This window comes from Mustela erminea, chromosome 5, assembly GCF_009829155.1.
Source record: "Mustela erminea isolate mMusErm1 chromosome 5, mMusErm1.Pri, whole genome shotgun sequence".
Lineage (NCBI taxonomy): Eukaryota > Metazoa > Chordata > Mammalia > Carnivora > Mustelidae > Mustela > Mustela erminea.
In genome coordinates this window covers 45,131,835-45,147,492 of record NC_045618.1, presented here as the reverse complement: position 1 = coordinate 45,147,492, position 15,658 = coordinate 45,131,835, and the positions used below count along the sequence as shown (strand labels likewise).

Below are 15,658 nucleotides of genomic sequence, written 5' to 3'. Positions count from 1 at the left end.
ATGCCTCACATTTATATGGCACTTTAGACTTATAAAGCACTTTCCTATGTTACTCGACTTCCATGACAGTCTGAGGCAGGCAGGAAACCCATTATCATCCCTATTTACAGATCTGAGAAGAGGTTCAGAAAGGCTGTGTAACCTACGGGCAAATATACTGTAATTTCAGGAGACACAGGACTCATCACTATGGATTCCTGCTCTAGAGTCCTTTTTTTTTTTTTTTTTAGATTTTATTTATTTATTTGACAGAGAGAAATCACAAGTAGATGGAGAGGCAGGCAGAGAGAGAGAGAGAGAGGGAAGCCCTGCTGAGCAGAGAGCCCGATGCGGGACTCGATCCCAGGACCCTGAGATCATGACCTGAGCCGAAGGCAGTGGCTTAACCCACTGAGCCACCCAGGCGCCCCGTAGAGTCCTTTTTTTTTTTTTTTTAACATTGAAGCTGTTTGTTTTCTGAACTATGTGGCAAAGGCAAAACAAACTTATTCCTTGGATTCTTTTCGCTTTCTGCCTCCACACTTTACTTCTCTCTGGGGTCTTTTCACTTCCGACTTAGCCCTACTGAGATACCGAAACTGAAAGACACCATAATAAAAATCTTTTTGCTCCTTTTCCTGCTTCTACTCATATGTATGTATGTGTATACATAGATATATGTGTGTATATATATATATATATATATATAGTACATGGTGTATATGTATATATATATGGTATATGGTGTAAATATGTATATGTGTGTGTGTATGTGTATGTGTGTATATATATATATATATATATATATATATATGACTACATGAATGTGTCTATATATATAATTTAAAAATTTTTTTCATTTTTAAGTTGGCTCCACACCTGACTGACCTGTTGCTTGAACTCACATTCTCAAGATCAAGAGTCACTTTCTCCACTGACTGAGCCAGCTGGGTGCCCCTCCTGCTTCTATTCTTGCTAGGACCTGCACCACCACTTTACAAACACCTCATAACGCAAATAGTCTATGTCTTCCTTGTAAGGGACAAGGGGTTAATGATTTCTTTAGAATAGATTACATCTAAGGAAGGGCCAGGTGAGAATGACCACAGGAAGCTATCATCTGCTTATTCCAGACCACTGGTGCTTAGACATCTCAACCCCAAGACCCCCTGGCTCCAAGGAATAACACCTGGGCCCTTGCCTTTGTTCTAATGGGTTCTTCAATGCCTGAGACGGCATGTACAGGAGACTACCATCCTTTATAAAAACCATGGATCCTGAACAGATGTCTGGAGAGACTCTCCTTTCCTCTCTGAGTCTCTCAGATACTCTTTCTGTGCCTGCCCTCTATACCTTCAATAAACTTTACTTTTACCTTCTGCTGATTCACATTTGACTTCTATCTTGCACACGGGCAGGGACTCTCTTAGCTAGTCCTGTGGGATGTCCTGTGGGTCCTTGGGCCATCACTACTTTTAATTTAGGAGCCACATATTTCTTATATGCAGTTGAAAGATGAAAACTATATACTCTTCTGTTGATTCTCCAGTGCCCCTCTGCCAGGGACCTCCTGGCTGAGATGTGGGATTGTAGCATATGTGGCAAGAGATGGGGATGATGTGTATGTGTGGGAAAAGATGTAACTGATTGCCATGGCCACAGTGTGCTGCTCAGAGGACTTTCAGGGCAAGGGCCAGCAATGCTGAGCCTTGGGTTCCCTCTATCACCCCCTCCCAACTCCAACATTTTTCTCTAGGGAAAATCTGGATAAAATGAACTGGTAGAGTGGGGGAGAATGATACAGTAAGACTCCAGCAGATGTTGATTTAAATATTAAATAGTGTTGGGGCGTATGGGTGTCTCAGTTCATTAAGCCTCTCCCTCTAGGTTTTGGCTCAGGTCTTGATCTCTAGTCATAATCACAGGGTTTTGAGATTGAACTCCTTGTCCAGCTCCACACTCAGCATGGAGTCTGGCTGACATTCCCTACCTCTCTCTCTGTCCCTCTGTGGGTCCCTCCCTAGGCTCATACACATGTGCTCTTTCTCCCTCTCTCTCAAATAAGTAAATAAATAAAATCTTAAAAATATATTAAAGAGTGTGTTAGAAAACGGGTGGAATGGTCAAGGTGAGGGTGAAAAGTCAATTCTTTTTTTTTTTTTTTTTTAAAGATTTTATTTATTTATTTGACAGAGAGAAATCACAAGTAGATGGAGAGGCAGGCAGAGAGAGAGAGAAGGAAGCAGGCTCCCTGCTGAGCAGAGAGCCCGATGCGGGACTCGATCCCAGGACCCTGAGATCATGACCTGAGCCGAAGGCAGCGGCTTAACCCACTGAGCCACCCAGGCGCCCTGAAAAGTCAATTCTTATTTGCTGACATTAACTGCATTTGATAATTGTGTGCAGTTGAACTCAATCATCCAATTGTTCAGTTCTCCTTTGCACACGGCTCTGAGGGTGGAAGCTAAAGAAAGGAGGAACTCTCTCTGATGGCTTTTAAAATAAGCAGTCTTTTTCTTTCTTCTTCTTCTTCTTTTTTTTAAAGATTTATTTGTTTGACAGAGATCACAAGTAGGTAGAGAGGCAGGCAGAGAGAGAGAGGAGAGAGGAGCAGAGAGCCTGATGTGGGGTGCGATTCCAGGACCCTGAGAAAATGACCTGAGCCGAAGAGAGAGGCTTTAACCCTCTGAGCCACCCAGGCGCCCTGCAGAGTCCTTTTTCTTGAAAAAGAATGGGCAAAAACTGTAGTTTTATAAATCCAAGATATGTAGAATGTCATGGGATGCGAGTGGCAGTGGCACAGATGCCTACCTCATCAGCAAGTTAAAATGAGAATAACAAGGGAACTTATTGGCCTTGTCTTAGCTTCACATGCAATACCCAGATCATAAAGCACTAGCATCAATGACATAACTCCACATATACCCGCTCCCTCACATCTAGTTACCAGAAATAGGTAACACATTTCATATGCAGAAACTTAAAAGACATATAATGAGGCCTACCACTTAATGAGTAATTAGTATGTGCCAGGAACTTTATATATATTTTACAGGAACCCTGTGATAATAAGAACTAACATTATAAGTTAACAGATAAGGACAGAGGTTTAGGGAGATCAAGCAACGTGCCCAAGGTCATGTACCACTTAAGTGGAACTCCAGAATTCTCACCTCTGTCTGATACTGGGCTTGGGCTAAACTGCATCATCTATGTCTAATTTAACCACTGGCAAGCACTCCCTCTTCTGCCTGTATCATAATTTTTACATGGACTCCTCCTATGCCCCCAATTAGATTGTGAGCTTATGGAGGGCAGAGACCGGCTCTAGATCCTCACTCAGTTACACAGTAACTCAGTACAATATATTTAACGATGGACATCAGGAAGATGGCTAGAAATGTGGGAGTCCAGAACTAAGAAAAGATACAGAAGGGAGAAGACAGGAATATTCTTTCAATCATTTAACGAGCACCTAGACCAGTGTTAGGAGCTGCGCGTACAGCGATGACCAAGCCAGTTAGCGTTCCCACCCTTCATAGGACTTCTTTGGGAAGGTCCAGGTCATGATCATGGATTAGGTCACCTAAACGGCAATTTACCTTGGTGTTCCTCAGAGGGGTGGCAGGCCCCAGCATCTGCAGGGTTCTAGCAGTCCTGCAGAGCAAAGAGACGAGTAAGATAGAAGTGTGTCAAGTGAAACGCTTTTATATGATTGTACTTGACAGACCAGAAGTCTAGGGCCGGGTGTGAAGGGAGATAAACAGGCGCACAGCACCCGGCTTGCGTCCGAGATAAAGGGGTGTGGCCGCCCCGCCTCTGCTGCCAGCTTTTCCACGCGTCGCTTCGTTTCGCAGCATCAGGACTGCGGGAGGCGGGGGTCTTCTTCGCCCACAATGGGGAAAACCGGGAGCCCTGGATGGCCCCTAACTCCTCACCGGCCTTTGTGAAACGTCTCCAATTGTGCCTCATAAGCGGAGTCCGGCCCCCGCGGACGGACGGGTCTGTCTGGACGCCGCAAGGGCTGAAAGGTGAGGACCGCGCGGTGGTGGGGCGTCCCTAGAATCTAAGTCAACAACACCCCCCTCCCAACCCCCGCCATTAATTCTCCTTTCCTTTTCCCCTCCTCCCGCAACCCAGCTCTGGCGCTCCTCCCCCAGCCCTTCTAGCCTCCCGCGCGGGGCCTGGGGGGGGGGCGGGGCGAGCGATCAAGACTGCGCGAGAGTTTCGCCTAAATCCCGCGAGACTTTCCTGCTGCCGCTGCCGCTGCCGCCGCCTCTTACGTCTTTCCCTTTGACAAGTCGCCGCTGCTGCAGCAAAAATAAAGGACGCGGCCGCCGCAGCCGCTGCCGAGCCGGGCTCGGGTCGCCGGAGCCGCGCCCCACCCCCGCCAGCTCCGGAGTCGCGAATGGTAACGCCTCTTCTGCCCTCCTGGTCTCCCGTGCGTGCGACCCACGGGCCAGGCAAGGCCGGCCAGGGCTGTTCCCGGGCCGCGGCCGAGCAGGGGGCCGCCGGGGTCCTTGGTGGGCGGCAGGCAGAGGCCTGAGAGAACCCTCCCGGCGCGGTGCGGGGCCTCGGGCCTCAAAGGCCTCCCGCAGCCTGAGCGCCTACAGAGCCGCCTTAGAAGCCGAGCCGCTCGCCTGGAGGGGTAGAGGGACCCGCCCCTCCGCCGGCTTGCTGTACTTGCCCCTCGGGGGTCGGGTCTCTGACCTTCTCCCCCATCCCTTTATCCGCTAACGAGGGTCCCTCCCTGGCCGGGGCTAGGGTCGGGGAGCAGCGGCCCGACTCTTGCGGGAGAGCCGCGACCCCGGTGCCCTCCCGTCGCCCACCACCTTTTGAGGGGTGGAGATTGGGACGACGTGTCTTTATCCTTTCCTCTGCTTTTGGGTGGGGGCAACTCATCATCAGGTAAACCTTTCTCCAAATTACCTTACCTGCCTCGGTAAAATAACAATTTATAAAACCTGTGCTACCAGGAAGGGGAGACGAGATGCATTGTTTAGTCTCTGGGTAAGATGAGGATGATGATGACAAGAGCTGTCCCAGACAACATGGTGAAACCTTTTCTGTGATGAGTGGTAGATTCTTGGGAGACACGAGGACCGGAGCTGGTACCACCTTTCCCAGGAGGTTATGTAAAAGAAACGCTGTCCAACCCAGCGAGCTGTGAGCAGGGACAGATTTGCCTTACTTTTAAAATAATGTCTGTAGTTAGTAGAAAATATGGATAATCAGAATTAAAGAAATACCAAATCTGAGCTCATTCTTGTAATTCCATTTCCAGAGATAGCTTTTCATGGTTACCATTTTGGTGTGTTTCTTAACAGACACTTCATTTTTTCAGATAGTCCTTGGCTCATTGTTGATTGGGACTTCCCCCGTTCTATGTATGTTTCAAAATGATTTGTTTTATTTGAGTTACTTTGGCCCTGTCTGCTTGTATGTAGTACATAAGTGTTTTTTAGTTTTTCCTGTGGTGGGCGCTGAAAGGGAGAAGTGTTTGTTGAAGGCAAACTATGATTATTCACAGTGGGAAGAAACCTGTTTACCTTAAGGTTTTATAACATTGATTTCCATTGGTTATTTTTAGATCAGCGTGGTTATGTGACACTTTGTTATAGTGCCTTTGTGATTGGGATGGGATGGATACCTGCCTTTGATTATGTAGGTTTCTGTGGTGTGAGTTTTTACAAGCAAAATTGAGTGTCCTAGGTGTCTGTTTCTATGTATGCAAACATATGCACCTATACATGGGTTTATCTTGCAAGTGAGTTAAAATGTATTATTTTAGAAAAGAAAGCATTAGGTAGGGCAAAGAATAGTTTTGTAATATTTCTCCCAAATTATATGACGGGATTATATTGCAGAATGAAACATCTAGAGAGGTTAGAAATCTGGCAGCTTTAAAAAATAGGATAGTGTCATTTTTCTTGGGTTGTCATTGTAATGGATTAGATGGCCTATTAAGGCCTTTTGTAATTCTAAACTTTTATGAATTTTGCCTTTCCTAAGTTTCTCTTATCACTTTGCTTCTTAAATTTCTAGTCATGCTGTTTATACGTGACACTTTCCCATTCATTTGCTGGTCATGTATTCCACTCCCAATGCAGACATCCTGGTGGTGCATGAGGAGAAAGCAAATGTAAATGGGTCACTTTGTTTAGTAATATAAACATTTTCTGCAAATCCTATTTGTTGAAAGGAATTTCAGAGACTATGTTCTTGATTGGGCTGGATTGGTTAGTAGAAGAGATAAATAATAAATAGCAAATTCTAATGTCTCAAGCATTTTTTCCCAAAAGACAAAATTACTCCCTTCTGGTATTAAAAAAGAAAAAGGAGAGACTCAATATATTAAACAGTTGATCTTTTAAAATTCAGATTTTTAGTAAAATAACGATAATGAAGACTTTGTGGTTTGGTGTGCGGCAAGAAGTTTGTGTTAGGATAAAAGCAAATTGACTTGTGAAACAAATTTTGAATTTCATAGTTGAACAACTATGTAATAATAACTAAAAAACTTACTATAACCTGTTAAAGAGAATTTTTTAAATTGTAAATAAGACTTTGGCTTAATAGACAAATGAAATGTGTTATAGGCACATACTGCAGATTATCATGATGTTGAAAAAAATTAAATTGGTCACATCACTTAAAAAGAAGCTTGCAAAGTAAAGTCAACAATAGCTAGCAAATTTTTTTGACCAAAAGAAACTGTAAGGGAATGTAAAGTAGCTAATTTACTTTTTAGATGCCAGATACGATTTTTATGATTTTAGTTTTTTCTGCTGTTACTGGGCCCTCTAAATTAATAGAATATTAAATTACAGATGAGATCCCTGAGCAAGGAAATATGACAGTTGGGTAAGATGATCAAGTGATGGATTTTATTATTTATTTTCAACTGTTTATTTTGAAATAATGTTAGACTTACAGAACTGTTGCAAAGATAGTGCAGAAATTTCCTATATAATATTCTTCTACATCATCTCCTGATGTTGATACCATAACATAGTACAATGATCAAAACCAGGATGTTACCTAAACTACAGACTATATTGCAGTTTCACAAGTTTTACCCCTTATGTCTTTTTTCTGTTCCACAACCTACTTCAGTGCATTTAGTGTGGTATTCTCATTTCCTCCAATCTGTGATATCCCTCAGTTTGTCCTTGCTTTCATGATCTTGACATTTTTGATGAGTACTGTCAATTAATTTGTAGAATTTTTCTCATTTTGGGTTTGTCTGATGTTTTCCCCATGACTTGGTTGAAGTTATATATGTTTGCAAGAAAACCACACCTGATGTGTCCTCAGTGCATCATTTTAGAGCGTACGTGGTGTTGGTATGTCTTACTGCTAGTGATGTTTTAACCTTGATTACTTTGTTCAGGTGACCTTTACCTTGTTTTCCACTGTAAAGTTTCTGTTCTTCCTTTTGATACATATTATAGGGAAGATACTTTGAGACTATGCAGATATACTGTTTCTCCTCAAACTTTCTCCTGCTGATTTTAGCATGCCTTGATAGATCTTGTCTGGAGCAGTTATTGTGGTGTTTACCTAATGGTGATTTATATTTTCCTCTATTTTTAAAAACACATTATTGGAATTTTTCTGTTAGGAAGAGATACCTCTTCCTCATTTGTTTATTCAGTTACTTATTTATGTAATTATAATCTCATGGGTATTTGTTTTATTCTACATGTTGTAACCCAATAGTACTTTTTTATTCTCAACTTATTCCAGCTTTAGCCATTAAGAGCCTTTTCAAGTTGGCCTTCACTCTCTTTTGGACACTTCCTTATATTCTGGTATCATAGGCTATTTCTTGCTCATCTTGTATCTTTCCTTGTACCAGTCCTAGAATCAACAGCTTGTCTAAGGAACTCTATTGGAAAATAGAATTTAAATCAAGATCTGGCTGCTAGGTGTACTCACTGGGGGTGTCATTGCACGTAGGCCCTCAGAGGATAGTGCTAGGAAATATAGGTATAAATACCAACCCTCCCACACATACAAGTGAGCACACACATGTTTATTTATATATTTATCTTTCTATATATATTAAATATATAGAGTTCATATTGATAGCTTCTAGTCTAATATGACACCACAAGGTTCATTCTAACCTTTACTGACTTCTTATTTGTATCACTTTTTCTAATAGTGAAAACCTGGATCTCGTTGTCTGTAGACACTAGATCATATAGATAATAGATTATATCCCATTTGCTTACTTTTATAGTGCACATCAAGTAGTTACTGATTGCTAACCCATTACCCTTATGAGAAACATATTTTTCTAATTAGAGTATAGGTTTTTTTTTGTTTTTGTTTTTGTTTTTTTTTTTGGTCTTTAACCTCATGGTATCTAGTCAAAATATTATTTTCCTAAGATATTAGGTTAGTTCATTTTTCCAAAACTTTCCCTTTAGAGTTATGTTATTCATCTGTAATGCAGTTTGGTTCTTTTCCTTTCTTTCTTTTTTTTTTTTTTTTCCAGTTTGGTTCTTTTCTTACTCTTTGTATTCCATTCCATTCCAATCCTGGTTGATTTGATTATTTATTTATTTAGGTATATGAAACATTACCATGACTAAATACTACTACGTAAAATGATATAGTTAGAGAAATGTCACTTCTTATTCCTACTACTTGATTCCCACCTTCATCCCCCTTTCCTCATCTGTTTTTCTTACCCTTTAGGTAACTAGTCTCTTCGGTTTTTTTTTTTCTTCATTTTAAAGATTTTATCTATTTATTTGCCAGAGATCACAGGTAGGCAGAGAGGCAAGCAGAGAGAGAGAGGAGGAAGCAGGCTCCCCGCTGAGCAGAGAGCCTGATGCAGGCCTCCATCCCAGGACCCTGGGATCATGACCTGAGCCAAAGGCAGAGGCTCCAACCCACTGAGCCACCCAGGTGCCCCGCGTCTTTGGTTTTTTGGTTAATCCTTCTATTATTTCTTTTGCACAAATGAACAGATTGTGTGTGTTTTGTTATATTCCTTCTTTTTTTTATCATACAATTTTATTTCATTTATTTATTTATTTATTTAATTTATCTGACAGACAGAGATCACAAGTAGGCAGAGAGGCAGGTGGAGAGAGAGGAGGAAGCAGGCTCCCTGCTGAGCAGAGAGCCTGATTCGGGGCACGATCCCAGGACCCCGGGATCATGACCTGAGCCGAAGGCAGAGGCTTCAACTCACTGAGCCACCCAGGCGCCCCTCTCATACAATTTTAATTGAGATACAGTTCACATACCACAAAACTTTCCCTTCTAAAGTGTACCAATTCGTTGATTTTTTTTGTGTATTCACATGATTGTGCAGCCATTACCACTAATTCAAGAATTATTTTTACCACTCCAGAAAGAAACCCTGTATGCATTAGCAGTCATTTCCCCTTCCACCTTCCTTAGCCCAGGTTAACCACTAATCTGCTTTATGTTTGTATGAATTTGTCTATTCTGAACATTTCATGTGAATGGAATCATATAATATGTTGACTTTTATGCCTGACTTCTTTCACTTAGCATAATTTTTCAGTGTTCATCCATGGAGCATATATCTGTAACCCATTTCTTTTTTTGGCTGAGTGATACTCCAGTACATGCATATATCACATTTTATTCATGCATTCATCATTTGATGGACATTTGGTTTTCCATTTTTTGGCTACAGTGAATAATATTGCTATGAACATTCATATACAAGTTTTTGTGTGGATGTATATTTTCAGTTCCTTGGGTATATACCTAGGCATGGAATTGCTGGGTTGTATGGTAACTCTCTGTTTAACTTTCTGAGGAACTGCACAACTGTTTGCTTTTTCCTTTATTTCTTATGTGAGAAGTAGCATCTTATAGATACTCTTTTGCACTTTAATTTTTTTACTTATTGGAAATCACTGGATGTCCTGGAAATCACTCCAAATTAGTTTATTCTTCTTGTTAGATAGATAGTCTAACTTCTTTTTTACAGCTGTACACTTCACTCTGTGGATCTATCCTAATTTATTCAACCATTCTTCTATGTATGTACATTTAGGTAATTTCCTGTATTTTGCAGTTATAAACAGTATTGCAGTAACTGGCCTGTCCATATGTATTGTTAGAGGTGTATCTTCAAGGTAGATTTCTCTAAGTGGGATTGCTGGGTCAAAAGTTGAGCATGCAGGAGTCCCTCTATGTCTATAGTTTCTCTTTCTATAGTTTCACTTACTGGTGGTCAACAGTGGTCAGAGCAGATGATCCTCCTCCTAAGGTATAGTCAGAAAGAAGGTCACTGGTAGCCTAATGCTACATCTCAGTGCCTAAGTCATTCATCTCATTGATCTCATTATGTAGGCATTTTATCCTCTCACATCATCATAAGATTGAGTATAATAAAATATTTTGAGAGACCACATTCACATAACTTTTTTTTTTTTTTTTTTTTTTAGTAGGCTCCACATCCAAAGTGGGGCTTGAACTCACGACCTTGAGATGAAGAGTTTCATGCCTGAGCCAGCCAGGCATGGGTAACTTTTATTACAGTATATAGTTGACCTTTGAACAACATGAGTTTGAACTGCCTAGGTCCACACAATACTGTAAATGTATTTTCTCTTCCTTATGATTTTCTCGTAACATTTTCTTTTCTCTAGCTTACTTTATCATAAGAATATAATATATAATACATACCATGTCCAAAATATGTGTTAATTGACTGTTTATGTTATCAGTAAGGCTTCTGGTTAACAGTAGGCTTTTAGTAGTTAAGTTTTTGGATAGTTAAAAGTTACATGCAAATTTTCAACTGCATGGGATATTGGTGCCCCCACCTCCTGCATTGTTCAAGGGTCAGTTATATTGTTATAATTGTCCAATTTTATTATTGTTCTTGTTAATCTGTTACTCTGCTTAATTTATAAATTAAACCTTATAATGAGTGGGTATCTGTAGGAAAAAACATACTATAAATAGGGTTTGGTATTACCAGGCATCCACTGGGGATCTTGGAACATATCCCCTTTGGATAAGGGGGAACTACTGTATATAGTTGGGTTAGATATTACAGAAGTGTACTCATTTGCATTCCCACTGGTAATGTATGAGAATATCTGTTTTCCCCATAACCTCACCAACAGAAAATGTGTTGTGTTATTTATATTTATTTATTTATTTGTGGGAGGTGACTGATTTTTAAAAAATGCTCTGTAGTCATTTCAGTGATCTGAACCTATTGTGTAGGGGCTCTTAATGCCTGTGGTTGGTACGTTCTTATAGCTTGGAAATTAAATAAATTGTCCATTAATATTACACTGATATTTGTAGGTTGTTATGTGCAGGTGAAATCAATGGAATGCATTTCTGATCTAGCCAGGATTGCCCATTGAAACTTTTTGCATTCAATAGGAGTTGCTACATTGATACATAATACCCATGCACTGAAATACTTCCGGAGTTTAACAAAGGACAACTGAAATTATAAGGAGAATATTCTTTTCTCCAGAGTACGTGTGATACAATAGTTTTGGTTCATATTATGTGCTAGTTACTTTCAATAGTACACATAGTACATATTAAAATCGTGGTATAGTAGTTATTTAACCAGAAATGGCTATGTCTGGAGCCTTTTATATTTCCATAAGAAAGAAGGTTAATCTTAAGGATGAAATGAAAGTTTACAGTTCTGGACTGGGGATAGATAATCTTACCAGATTTTAGTGGGACCAAGATACTAAGGCAACATGAAAAACATCCCCATCTTAAAAGGTAGCAAGTTCTGCCCAGCTGGAAATTTAGGTTCTTTCCCAGAAAGAATACTCTTCCAAGTCTGGGGACACATTAATGAAAAAAACAAAGATTTCTTAAAGAATTTCATTAAGTATAGTTGGTACACGATATTATATTAGTTTCAGGTGTAGAATGTAGTGATTTGGTAGGTCTATATGAAAACAAAAAAATCTTGCACCAGAGGAGCTTACATTCTCGTAGTTTTCTGATGAACTGCTGTTTTTAAGAAAAGATGCTGAGTACTGATTGTGAATCGAACCAGCAGAGGTCATGTAGAGTTGTTTTTTTTTTTTTAATTTTTAATTTTTTATAAACATATATTTTTATCCCCAGGGGTACAGGTCTGTGAATCGCCAGGTTTACACACTTCACAGCACTCACCAAAGCACATACCCTCCCCAATGTCCATAATCCCACCCCCTTCTCCCAACCCTCCTCCCTCCAGCAACCCTCAGTTTGTTTTGTGAGATTAAGAGTCACTTATGGTTTGTGTCCCTCCCAATCCCATCTTGTTTCATTTGAGGTCATGTAGTTTTAAAATAAAATTGCTTTTGTTGCTATTCAAACCCCAAATGACACTAGATTTTACTGGTTACAAAAGAGAAGGCCATGAAAAGTCAGAGGGTGGTAATTTACATTGTTCACTAATCTCTCTCATTTTAAAGGATTCCTAGTAGTAGTAGTAGTAGTAGTAGAATAGAGTAATAGTAAAGTCTTTTTTTCTCAGCTGGGGTTCCATGAAAGAACTAAATGCCCTTAGGACATTTGGACAATCACTGTATGTAAAGAATTAAGTTCTCTCCAGTGCACCTAGAATGGCACTAGGTATGTACCATCCTTAGGAGAATTGAGAAGATACTCCAGTATTCAAGTTCTCTGGTCTAGATGATGAACTTCAGTGGAGAAAGTCATTGTAGTCAGATCCATTTGTTTTTTTTCCTAACTCTCCCACTTGCTAGCAGAGGGATATTGGACAAGTCTTAGTCTCTTAGCTTCTTGACCTGTAAAAATGAGAATAATAATAGTTGCTACATGATAGGCCTGATATGAGAATTAAACAAATCTTTCCAATCTACCTTTATCCATTTCTTTGGCTTTAAAAACTCTCTTTGCTGGTTGACTTCCACATATATGTCTTCAGCCCAGACCCCTTCCCTGAGGTCCAGTGTTATAGTTCATCTGCTTATTTCATATTTCATTGACTAATAGGCATCTCAAACTAAATTTGTACAATAAAGAAGGTGTGATTTCTGCCCTCTTTATTTCCCTGAGTCAGCTGTTAGTAATGGCTGGACCATTCCAGTAGTCACTCAGGTCAAAAGCCTAGGTGTCAGTTGTGATTTTTCTCATTTCTTTATACCCTATAACAAGCCCATCAGCAAAACCTCTTGACTTTACCTTTTGACTATCTTTCTAATCTGATCATATATTGTGGTTGTCTTTACCTTATAACTTTGGTCTAAACCACCATTATCTCCTACTTAGGTAATTCCAATGGTGTCTTTGTAAAAATTTTATTTATTTTTATTTTTTTAAAAGATTTTATTTATTTATTTGACAGACAGAGATCACAAGTAGGCAGAGAAGCAGGCAGAGAGAGGAGGAAGCAGGCTCTCCGCCGAGCAGAGAGCCTGATGTGGGGCTCGATCCCAGAACCCCGGGACCATGACCTGAGCCGAAGGCAGAGGCTTTAACCCGCTGAGCCACCCAGGCGCCCCCTCCAATGGTGTCTTTCACTGGTTTTCCTCCTTTCTTATTTGGTCTCTGACAGTCTATTCTCCACTGGTAGCTGGAATGATCTTTTTAATTGTCAATCAGATAGACCACTCCTCTGTTTAGTACTTTACAATGATTTCCTTCTGCAGTTAAAGTAACAACCAAATTTCTGGTGTTGGCTAACAAGGTACTACATGTTGTATTTAATCCCTGCCTATCTCTCTGTTCATTCCTTTCCTGCTACACTGAACTCCTTATGATTCTTTGTTCACAACAGAACATTTCCAGGGCTTGGTATTCTTGCTTGGCGTATAGTGCTCTTCCTTCAGGTCTTTGCACTGTTTCCTCCCTCACATCATTCAAGTGTTTGCTTAAAGAAGAGTTCTCAGAGTTTACCTCTTCAGAGAAATCGTCAGTCATCACACTATAAAAATAAGTGATCATCTTCCCTCCACCCTCCTTGTCTCTTTTGCTTTATTTTTTTTGCATTTGTGCTTCCTAAAACTTAATGACTTGTCTACTTGTGTATTATTTGTCTTCCTCACTAGAATGTAAACTCCATGAGAGCTTGAACCTATATGTTTTATTCATTCCAGTGCTTCTAAAATTCCCTGGTACATAGTAAGCCAGGAATACAGCTCTAGGAACTTGACCATGGAGTAAAATGGTCTCTATATTAGATTAAATAATTCTACCTTTGTAATGTTTTGTGCCAAATGGAGAACCATGTTTCTTTTTAAAGATTTATTTATTTTAGAGAGAGAGAATGAACACAAACCGGGGGAGGAGGGCTGGGGGAGTAAGTAGGAAGAGAGGGAGAGAGAGCATCCCAAGCAGGTTCCAAGTCCCTCACAGAGGGACTTGTTCTCACGATCCTGAGATCATGACCTGAGACAAAATCAGAGTCTGATGCTGGATTGACTGAACCACCCAGATGTCCCTGAAGGAGAACTATTAATCAGTTAAACAGCATGAAATTTTTTGCATTGGTTTCTCACATATGAAATGTTAAGATTTAGAATTTATAACATTGTCAAGAGCATGTAATTGTGCATAGGCTGTGCTAAGTAATATATAAAAAATTAACTTGGAGTTCAGCTCTTGTGGTTCTTGCAGGGTTTGCTTGTTCTCTAAATATAATGGTAGTGATGTTAATAGAATAGTAATATTTCCTCTTACTCTGGCAAGCTATTTGTTCTCACTTTAAGCTCTTGATTTAAAGTCTATGGATTTTGATTTTGGGGTTATACATTGTTGTTGTCCAAGTGTTTTGTTTTGTTTTGTTTTTTCCTTAAACAGACTATAGCAGCATTTTTAGAAGCTCTTTTAAGTTTTGCCATGTTTTAAGACCTTTTGTAGTGTTAGTTACTATACTGTAAAATTGTTGGGTCATAGGCAATGGGCAGTTTTATGTGATACAATTCAAGTAAGCAAGCTTTGCTGATAGTATTAGTAATACAGGATAACCTAATCTAGAACTAGAAAGATTATATTGTCTATGTGTTAATATAATTGAAAAGCAGAAGTGTCTTACAGAAGTTATCGTTGAATTTTCTTATACAATCAAGTATCCAATCATATGTAATGAAATATGGTCATAGTTTCTCAACATTGTCTCAACATAGTTTCTCAACATTTTCTCAACATTGTTCATTCTTTTAAAAAGAAGAAATGATGGAGAATGATAGATTTATGTAATTTAGTAAAGGTGGTGTGGTGGAGTAGGCAGATGTGCATATAAAGGAATAATACTGGATAACATTTATTAAACGTTTACTGTGCACCAGGTATTATTCTAAGTACTTTTTTCTGTTATTTATTTGTTTATTGAATTAATTAACATGTAATGTATTATTGATTCATCAGTCTTTTTCTTTTTTCTTTTTTTTTTTGATTCATCAGTCTTATGTAACAGTCAGTTCTCATTACATCATGTGCCCTCCATAATGTCCATTACCCGATTACCCCATACCCCCACTCCCTTTCCTCCAGCAACCCTCCGTTTGTTTCCTATGATTAAGAGTTTCTTATGGTTTGTATTCCTCTCTGATTTTGTTGTTTTATTTTTTCCTCTCTTCCCCTATGATCCTCTGTTTTGTTCCTTAAATTCCACATAAGAGTGAGATCATATGATAATTATCTTTCTCTGAAAGTACTTGTATCTATTATTAAACCACAGTTA

The 15,658-nt window shown here is 39.7% G+C and overlaps 1 protein-coding gene across 8 annotated transcripts in view; it reads left to right on the top strand.

The window, feature by feature from the left end:
* The first annotated feature begins 4,227 nt into the window (after window positions 1-4,227).
* HERC1 (HECT and RLD domain containing E3 ubiquitin protein ligase family member 1) overlaps window positions 4,228-15,658 on the top strand; it is a 187,582-nt gene continuing 176,151 nt past the window's right edge. For all 8 annotated transcript variants that reach the window (XM_032342792.1, XM_032342798.1, XM_032342796.1 and 5 more), the window contains exon 1: window positions 4,228-4,390. The gene's annotated coding sequence lies outside the window, so the exon portion shown is untranslated. The remainder of the gene's footprint in view (window positions 4,391-15,658) is intronic.